This window comes from Apium graveolens, chromosome 1 (assembly GCF_009905375.1).
Source record: "Apium graveolens cultivar Ventura chromosome 1, ASM990537v1, whole genome shotgun sequence".
NCBI lineage: Eukaryota > Viridiplantae > Streptophyta > Magnoliopsida > Apiales > Apiaceae > Apium > Apium graveolens.
The window spans coordinates 34,691,686-34,702,301 of NC_133647.1; the positions used below are offsets into that span (position 1 = coordinate 34,691,686).

The 10,616-nt window shown below is 32.1% G+C and overlaps 2 long non-coding RNA genes across 10 annotated transcripts; one reads left to right on the plus strand and one right to left on the minus strand.

Annotated features, from left to right (window-relative positions):
• The first annotated feature begins 1,479 nt into the window (after positions 1-1,479).
• On the plus strand, positions 1,480-9,512 carry LOC141662808 (uncharacterized). 4 transcript variants are annotated; one of them, XR_012550927.1, is made up of 5 exons: positions 1,480-1,763; positions 2,066-2,973; positions 3,054-3,210; positions 3,487-3,699; positions 9,203-9,512. It is a non-coding gene; the product is annotated as an uncharacterized LOC141662808 (long non-coding RNA). The 4 variants fall into 4 exon arrangements; XR_012550921.1 differs by having other exon boundaries at positions 3,090-3,210; XR_012550909.1 differs by having other exon boundaries at positions 2,066-3,210.
• Positions 4,310-8,136, minus strand: LOC141662772 (uncharacterized). 6 transcript variants are annotated; one of them, XR_012550886.1, is made up of 7 exons: positions 7,811-8,136; positions 7,603-7,730; positions 7,191-7,486; positions 5,549-6,851; positions 5,292-5,475; positions 4,868-4,962; positions 4,310-4,621 (listed from the first exon to the last, which is right to left on the minus strand). It is a non-coding gene; the product is annotated as an uncharacterized LOC141662772 (long non-coding RNA). The 6 variants fall into 6 exon arrangements; XR_012550898.1 differs by having other exon boundaries at positions 7,574-7,730; XR_012550892.1 differs by having other exon boundaries at positions 5,549-5,690; positions 6,517-6,851; positions 7,603-8,136.
• Positions 9,513-10,616: the final 1,104 nt, after the last annotated feature.

A 10,616-nucleotide genomic window follows, 5' to 3' on the forward strand; every position in this document is an offset into this window, starting at 1 on the left:
TATTTCCTTTTGGAAATTATAACTACGAAAGTATCATGGATTAAACAACTGTGTCATTTTGACTCGGCAACTTTTATTAGTTTTTGAGTAAAAATAACCATGTTTCCCAAATCTAAAGCTTCATTCGAATTTACAAGCATGCACACAAATTCTTGTCAATGTTAAAGCCCAGGAGAACAAACTCTTAAAATATGATTCCAAATTTGTATCCCGTTCTACGTATGTGACGTGTACCTGAATATATTTTGATATGCAGAGGAAGAAGTATAAAAAATTTATATGTGCAATGTTTCCTATATGATACGTTATGAATACAACATGATACACTCGCATACACATCATTTGTGTATTGTTAAATTCACTCTCTCTGCATATCCCCAAAATTATATTCAAGAAATTAGGGTTTGATTAATCTGAGTCTTTTTGAATTAAAAGGTGCAAAAAGGCTATCCAAGACTAATAATTTTTTTATGATCGGTACATCCCATGTGAAAAATAACATATATTAAGTTAGTGTCATTGTCTCGACTACGATCAAATTTTAAGTTGTTTTTAAAATTGCTACCTCATGCTTTTTATAGGTATTTATTTGATGCATCGTCATTTTTCATTTGTTTTTTATATATCGTACACAATGTTTTTCAATAAACAGTTTTTCATTCTTTTTAATAGAAGTAAGGTTTCGTACGTTGTACCCTTTATGATTACTGGCATAAATCCCGTGCGATGCACGGGTTTTCATTAATATTTTAAAATTTTATTTATCAAGTTATATTATATTTTTAAAATATTTATATAAATATATAATGATTATAAATTTATAATAAAAATAATAGAATAACATGTGATCGTAATTTAGTAGAATAAATATACTATTTCTAGTAGTTTAGCGGATATGTAACACTATTATTCATATTTTTTTATAATAGAATAAGTTGTATTCGTAGTTTAGTAGTTAAAACATATTATATTTAGTAGTAGCAGTAGTTTAATAATTTAATAGTTTATTAAATATATAACACTATTTATCTATTTTTGTAATAAATTAGGGAATTATTATTGAACCAAATTATCTCTATTCCGGCTATTATAATATAGTATAGTATAGATGTGATAAACGGAACATACATGCTATGTTTCACTACACCATATCTGACCTGTAACAACACTTTTTTTGATGTTACAAACAGAATTGTTACCTTAAGTCACTAAAATTTCATTTGGGGTAACAATTTTTTTTTGTGTTACAATAATGAATACTAAATGTTACCATAAATATAATGAAATTTCTATTATAACACATAAATAATTGTTAGCGATATGTTAATTAGTGTTACCATAACAGTGTAATATATTTAGGCGGGATACAATAGCGGGCTAATTTTGGCGAATATTTCACCAAATTTTGGGCGGCCCAAATGAATATATGTGATCCACTCATTTTTACAAAAGTATAATAAAATAAAATAAGTAATTTGGGCCCGAATGAATAAAAATACTCTCACAGCTGACACTCACTCTCTCTCGAACCCTCTGATGGCTTGGGGCTTGGAGATTAGGGTTAGGTGATTAGGTTTCTCAGTCGGATTAGAGCTTAGAGATTACAGTTCTAGTAAATTAGGGTTTGTTGGATTCTTCGAGCGATTTAGTTGACGATTGCGTTGAGGATGAAGCTTATTGCGTTTGTTGTTAACGCGTTTCTCAATTTCTCTCTTGTTCCTGAATCTGAGGTTCACTCTCGCTTGGCTTCATATCTTCCTAAGGTTCGTAAATTGTTCAATCGATTTAGTGTGAACGTTTTGTTAATTTTTGTTTAAATGTAATAATTTTGTTCTTCACTTTTAATTCCTATATTTGTTTCGAATTGCGGAATTAATGTTCTAGTTTTTGTGTGCGTAAAAGAGAGAGATTGATTTGTTTTACTTACTCAATTGTTTACTTTGATGTATTGTAAATTTTAAAGGCTTGTACTTAATTGAACTTTGTTGAGTTAATACTACTATTTGTTTCATATATATATATGAAATTTGACTGCTTTAATGTATTTTTTTGGGTAATTTGCCAGAAGCATGACATTATGGGTATGATAAAGATGGAGACATAAAGAATTCAGTTGTAGAGGTCTCTCAGGGTATGGATAAGGCATATGACACGACCTCTGAGCCTAAGAGAATGGCGGGGGAGAAGGCTGATGAAGTTGGCCGTTCTCCTGAAAAGGCCAAGGAGAGCACTTATTGAAAAGCAGAGGGAACGAAGAATTTGGCAACGGAGAAAGGAGAACAAGTGTCTAACATGGTGGGGAATGCCAAGGACAAGGATTATGAGACAGCTGAACAGGGAAAACAGAAGGTAGCAGAAAAAGAAAATGAGGCTTCTGACATGACAAAGAAAGCAAAAGAAAAGGTCAAATTTATTATGTATTTAGTTCTTGTCTATGCAGACAATTGATGATATAAAGGTAGAATGCAAAGAACAATTATGAAAGACCTTTTTGTTAAGAACTGGAATCTATTATCTAAGATGTCGCAGTTAAATAAAGCTATAAAATGAGCTCCCAAGTTTAAACAAGAATCTATTATCTAATCAGTTCCGTGACCTCAACTTCTAACTAGCTTTTAAACCCTTTGTAATTCTTGCTTACAGCAAGCCACAAGGGTCTCATTATTAAGATATACTTTTGCATCACTATACTGAATATAATAAATATTGGAGTTTAAGAAGTTGGGTATTAAAAAGATTGGATTTTGAGAAGTTTGAAAGAAGGATGATAAGTATGTCCTGCAATGATGGTAAGGGAGTGATGAATAATGGAAAGTATGTCCGTTACACACCTGAGTAGGTTGAAGCTCTTGAGCGTCTCTATCATGAGTGTCCCAAACCCAGTTCTGTTAGGCATCAGTAGCTCATTAGAGAATGCCCCATTTTGTCAAACATTGAGCCTACACAGATTAAATTCTGGTTTCAGAATAGGAGGTACATAAATCTTTATATTCCATATCTGTGTGTGTGTGTGTTTTTTAACATTTTTAATGTTGTTTTGTTCGTTTGTGTAGTTGTTTGTGATGTTAATGGCATGTTTATTGATGTAGAGATGCAAAGAGAAACCAATCTCTAGAAGATAGCAACTACGTGTAGTGGAATGGATCCACGATACATCCCGAAAATATCCAAGTAAACCTGTAAAGGGTCTTAGTTAAACGAGAAGAACTGGTATATGTCTTATATTGTACCAATGTTAATAAATTATATGTATATTAATCTCTCTGTTATCTCTAAATCAGATCCACTTCGACTTTAAAGTTAATCACTGAAGTTTTATGATTTAGAATTAATTTGACTAATTAAAACTTTTAGGCGATGTTTGTTTTCAAGGATAACAGAATTCTTCGATTATTCAGAATCTACACGCATTTTGATCACTGTCCATCCAGTCTCCTGGTCTCATTTTTTTATTTTGTTTTTATTGCTTGTACATGGTGCAATTAGACAGAGTGCAAGTCACAGGAATTAACATTTTCAAGTATGAAGAGTTCTTTTGGTAAACCATTCTTTAAGAGACGTTTCTCATTTGGGTCAAAGGGGACTAAATCTCCATCAGAGAACCATACTACTAGAAAGAGTGGGTTATTCTGGTCAAAATCTAGCAAGAAATGAGCTACTTTGTGGCGCCTTGCAGAGGAACGCGCTCCTGCTTGTCAGGCATGTATATTTTCTGTGTTTACTTGCACAAATGACACGAGAATTATGTTTTTATCATATTGGCACCATCACTAACTCTAGCTTTCTACTCCACCAGTCTGATTCTGATATGGCAATTCTGACTGCAATCTTAATTAATTAAATTAAGTACCACATCTGATTACTTGAGTGGTGTTTACAAATAGGTGCAAGTATTTTTAACATGAAATTTAATATATGTATCATATTTTATTTGTCTGCAGCCCTTCCCAACACTACGCCATAAGTGGGCTATTGTAATGCCTAAATGGTGTTACAATAGGCCCCAAAAGCATTACAATAGGCCTATTGTAACACTAGGGGGTGTTACGTATACGAGCACTACAATAGACATCCTAATGTAATACTTCACCGATCTTTTGTAACAGAGAGGAAAACGTTACAATAGGCATCTACTGGAATACTAACAGACCCAAATATAACATAGAATGAGTGATACAATAGCTTGATCAAGATTGCATAAGTGGGCCTCACATGGGCCCCCCTGTACCCTACTTTAACAAAATATTATATCTATTGTAACATAAATTTATTGTAATTAACCAACATTAAATTTTAAAATTCCACACTATATCTAAATATACTTTATAGTAGAATAGGAAAATACAACACCTAATATTAAAAATTGTAATATACATGCTATGTGAATACAACAATCCTAATACCAAAATAAAATCTCCAATACGTATCCAAAATATTACAAAAACCAACTAAAATTACAATAATTTGATTGATCAGTAAAATTACAACTGCAACTCAAAATAGTTGAATCAGCAGATTAGTAAAATTCATTATCAAAGCTTGGTGACTGCAGCGTAAACCTCAAAAAGTGACTATGCTAAAAACACGTGATAGTGTGCCATTCTTGACCTTGTTCCTCAATCTGCACATGGGAATACGAATGAGAAAAAGGCACATAAATAGCAAAGGAAAGAATGAAAATTGACGGTTTTAAAATTTATACGTGCAAGCCGAATAAGTAGAAGGTTGACATGCCAATTCAAGATTGTAAAGTATAGATACGTGGGATTCAAATATAGTTATGAAACTTGACAACTAAATAAATTCCAGTGATTCCGCATGTAAGTGCAATGTATGTAAGATCAGGAAGATAAAGGGTATAAAATACCTGATATTTTTTTCTTGGTCAGGAAGGGTATAAAATACCTGATACTAATGAGCCATTTATATGCCTCACCTTGTTTGCTTAATCAAATCAATTTACTGTTGCAGAAATAGAAGCAAAACAATCAATTGCAAGCAAAATAAAAGCAGCAAACGTCAAGTAACAGTCCAAATCTGGTTAGTTTCAGACAAAGGTGAATAATCAAATCTGTTTAACCATGGAAGCTTTAAGAGATCTAATACTCTGACAGAAGAAAACACAGTTTCCACAATAATTACCTAATTAGAATTTAAAGTACTAGATCAAGAAAATGGAGAATTTAACTTGAAAAACAAGTAACAAAATATATGAAGCAATCAAGAAGTCTAAATCCACTTGGGTATCAAGAACTGTAAAAAATAGTTTGTGATAAATTCAAGTATTATACCTTCTCTACTGTAGAGGCTGCTTCTTGAAACTTCCCATTTCTCTCATCTAAGCACATATGCAATCTATATACCTCTTCCTTCAGGTCATTTACTCTCATGAAGGAAATGTTCCATGAGTTCGAGCAAGTTGAATGATGCACTGACCAACCATGCTTGTAGCCCCGTTCTGCACAATTGCGTCCCCTGTTTGAGCAACACAACTTATCAAGCAAAAGTACACCAAAACAAATAATGATAATGTCAACACTATAATCACCTTGATTTAGATCCACAAAGTCCTCAAGCATTTTTAGTGCTGACAAAGGGTTGATAAATACTGTGGCGGCATATTCCGCTGGTGTTCCCTTATCAATTTTATGCCATACACTCTGTTCTTTTACCACATGTCTGCCATGTACCTGAGAAATACCAACTTGTAGGTACTCTTTTATATAAAAATATTTTTGAAAATGAGAAGTTAAATAATTTTTTTTTTGTGGTACAGACTACAGTAATAGTTTAAAATATTCTCTTCACTAAAATGAGGCGAGAGAACCATTAAAGGCATTTACACGGGGCTTTTGAAGCTCAGAAACATTCGAATATAGGTTTTAAAGATGATTTGTGGACATCAACACATATGAAGTTTTGCTGTGACTTCTTATTGTGAATGATGGGCAAAATGTGACTTCTGATTTGTGGAGTACCTAAAATTGTTGCAACCATCTCATATCGACACAAAAGAAATACACTTAATGGATAACAACAAATCAACCTAACTGACACAATAAGTTAAGGATGTGAGAGAGAAAAAGATGAACAATAAGTCAGTAACTAACAATTTGGCCTACTCGCAATAAAAAATTAAATGCATCTGTAAATATATAAAACAACTGAAGAGATTAAAAAAACTAAGCTTTAAATATTCCAACCACTCCACTTCACGCACGCATAAATGAAGTCACAAGAGACACGCCTGAAATAACACATGGAGATCAATGACTGAACCGCGGAGAATTAATTCCATTTGGTACAAAAGTATGATGGAACAATTTTTTTTTTTAAAATCACCAAATCTTGTACTTTCAGTACTTAGTCCTGAATCCTGAGTCCTGATATTGTTCAGAACAGAACATTTACATTAACTTGCCTAAACATATAAAAAGAAATATAGAAGTAAGGAACTTTTTGATTATATAATTGTAATAGAATCCTAAAGAAACAAGTGAACTTTCTCAGGATTACCTGTCATAGCCAATGAGCATATACCTTGTTGAAACAAAGAATACCATGACATTAAACGCTCTGAAGATGAAATAGAGTGAGAACCAGTATGGGGATCAATCATCATCTCTGGAATCTTGAATTAGAGGATATGATAATATGTAGAGAAGAGTATTCCATGCATCCTTGATATTATACTCTAATATACAACTAAAATTTTAACTCACTCTTATGACAACTGCAACCGGTGTTGCATAAAACTAGTGATAATTGGAAATGTTCAAACTTACAAAGTCCCTAATCATGATTTGTTTTTAGTACAGGAAGCGTCAAAGGAGTGAGGGTATATTTAGCACCTGCATATATAATCCCATAAGTTATAACTTGCATAAAAAAAATTAATAAAACGATAAAGGATATAAAACGGGACCAATAACAGAGGCACAAACTATCCATGACCTGGAAATATATTAATAATAAAAAAACTAAATGTATAATTCATGGACAATTCCAATATCACTAAAATGATCTATCTCCAGCAGACCAAGTTTCATATATTCTACATACTTTAACCACTCAAACATATTAAATGTGGCGTCAAGTTTTATCAACAACCATATACTATACAAGAATGAACGTAATTGGCATCCTTTGAGATTGTAATCAAGCATACAACCAGGCATTTGACAACTTACCTCTACGGCTCTACGACAATTGATCTTAATGTAGAATCATCAGGTTAAACACCAGATTTCAACATTTCCCTAAAAGTTTTTATTGCTTCCTTGAATCTCCCATCTGATGCATACAACCCAAGAACGTGATTATAACTCAACAAATCAGTCAAAAGGCCTAATTCTTTCATCTTCTCTGCTACGTGAATAGCATCCTCTATCCTTTCTAGTTTTTTTGTACATACTCAGGACTCAAAATGTGCAAGAATGGCCTTTAAGAAGTAATCTTCCTCGTGAGTATTGTGCACAACCAGAATCTGCAATCACCAAAGATTATCATCACTTGGAAGCACTAGAAAAATACATAAAAAATACATTCAATCACATAGATGGCATAATAAAACCTAAAAATTATCAATCTCCCATATAAAACCTGGACTTTCCCCAACCATCTGGTGAAGCAAGGAAGAAGGTGCTGTACTTTCCAACCTTGAGTCCTGACTTGAGTCCTCCACACACCTTCGATTAAAAATCCCAAATATGCTCTGTCCACAAACTCTTCTAATGACCAGAAACCACCCGAGTATAAACTCTTCGATTAATTTTTTCAAAGAAGTGAAAAAGAACTGAAAAATACTTACAATTTAGGACTCAATATGTGTTGAGGACTCGATTGATTCGTGTATAGATTACAGCTTGTAGAGCTAAAATTAGGGCATCCTGTATACCTGATATGCACAACTTATAGAGAAAATTAGGGTTTCTCGATTTATATGTAATTGAGAGATATAGAAGATGAGAGAAGTGCGTCTGGGAGGGAGGGTGTGTCCGGAGTGAGGTTAGGGGGAGAGGAGAGGGAAAATAGAGAGATGACATGAGAGACAGGGTCGGGTCCTGGTGAGAAGAAAGGGGTAAGGGGAAGAGGAAAAGAGGCAAACAGGAGGAATATGCAGCCTATTTTTCACTAAAGTACGGGTCATTTTCGTTTATGAGGGAAATATACCGCCCATTTTTCACTAAAACGTGTATAATTTTATTTTTTTTAATTTTTTTTTATTATTTTATTAAATAAAAAACTAAAAAAGTGACTTATATTTATGTACAATAAATTTTATAAATTTTATAATAATATATATTACATTCTTGATATATTAATAATCCAAAATATAATTTTAATACTAATTTATAATAACATTTTACTTAAATATTTTTAAAAGTTAAAAAAATAACTATTGTAACACTAGGTGCTGGTGTTATATGTGGTGCAACAACGCCATTTCTCTGTAACACTATTTTATAGGTATTGTAAAACTAATTTTGAGGTGTTACAATAGGACAAAAATTTCTTAGCTAATGTAACACTGCTTGTAACACTTGCATTACAGTAGCCCACTTATGGCGTAGTGCAAGATTGTTCTCTTATATTATTTTCTAATTGAGAAGAAGATAGTAGCTTTATTATTTCAATATAGTGTTGAATTCTCTTCTCAAAATATACGAGGTTTTAAGACATAATTTTTTAGCAGTATCCCGTACTATGACACTAGTGTGCTAAACTGGCAAATGCATTCCGTTGCATTGTAATTCGTCAAAGTAACACACTAAAATTATTATGATTGATCAAAAGTTAATGTTTATGTTGCTCCCCGCCTTTGTTGTGCGATAGCTGATATAAACCTGGTATTGCTTACAGGTTCTGTATTTGCTCATTTTCTGTGATGTTTAACAATTATCAAATGCCGTAGGGGGTGCTTTGGTAGTCATCAAGGTGTTTTCTAAGGGTTACTGTATTTACAACTAAATTCAAGAAGGAACACAATAGCATATGAAGATACAGTTGTCGTGCACGACCTATTTTTATTTTTGTATTAATTAACTCAACTGAAAATGATGTAATTAGTCAAGTTAACGGCTCCATAATCATTATAAGTTGTATTAGTTGAGTGAATTATTTTTTTTTATCTTGTTTTGCTGATGCACTTGGTTTTTCAACCTCCCTGCAATACTGATTTTGTTTAAATGTTTGTTTACAGGGGCTGATACGGTTTTTGCTTCATTTTTGCTTGATTTATGCTGTTGTAAGGGTTTATTTCCGAGTGCTGGGTTCGAGTGGACTGGTGGGCTGTCTTTGGGCTCTCTTTTTTGGAGACGGTGGGATGGTGCTTGTTTTTAGATTGTCAGTGGGCTTTTTGGTTTAAGTCTTTTAGCTTTGCCTTTCTTATTTTAAGTTAGGTTTGATTTTTGATGTAATTTATTTTTGTTTTTTGTTTTTTCTCTTTGTTTTTCTTAGAGCCTGTTCTAAGAAAATTTTGAGAAGTGACTCGTGTAAATTCTTTCTCTTTTAAAAAGAATGTTAAAATAAGATATAAAAATGTTACCAAAAGATTGAATTGAGTATTACAATAGCAAATATGGTGTTAAAAAGAGTCTATTCCAACATATTTTTGGTGTTACTAAAGGGTAAGGTGTGTTGCAACAGAACCGCGGTTACACCTTCAACTTGTTACCATAGAAATAGAAAGTGTAATTATAGGTACTCTACTGTAACACATTGAGAGGTGTTACCAAAATTTTAAAAAGTGTAACCTTAGACACCTATTGTAGCAGGGGCAAATCCAACACCCCCAAATTTTCTAAAAAATATAACCATAGCCCGTTTTTTTTTCTTAGGTAACACTTTTTGGTCATTATAACACTTTTTTTTGGTGTTGCTACAGGTCAAATATGGTGTAGTATTTATCGGGTAGGTTGGTAGTATGTACAAACGTAATGATCATTTACTTGAATAATGGAGACAAGATACTTCCTTAATTGGTCCGTGTTATTTCTATTTTTTTCAGGATCTACATGATCGTTGATAAACTGTATGAAAATACAACTATTGTATCAGAGCATGAAACATCTATAAGGAGGGCATGAAAAATTTAACATAATAATTACAAAAATAAAATGATAAAAATTTAATTCTTAAATAAGTTAACTATATTACAGAATATGAAATAAACAAAGTAAAAATTCTACCAAAGTATTTTCTTAGGCTAGACATTATATGAAAAATACAACGAATAAATATTATATATACTAGTTTAAAACCCGTGTGATATACGAATTTCTTTAATATTATATGATTTCTTAATTTGCTTGAGTTGAAAATTTTAATATTACATCATTGATTTGAATCGTATTATTAGTGCGTTTAGGTTGAAGATATAATTTGTTGGTTATTAATACTTATTTTATTATTTTTATTAAGTAAAACGGTGAATGTTTTTTTTTTGAAAATAATGGGGGATTGACTAGAAAAAATATATATGGTAATGTGTTTTAGCTGAAAAAGGTAAATATACTTGCATGCATATTTTTGAAGAATGATATATTTTAGTTAAAATGGTAATATTTTTTTAATTAAAGTTAATTGATATTTAGTTGAAAAAGGTAATTAACTAG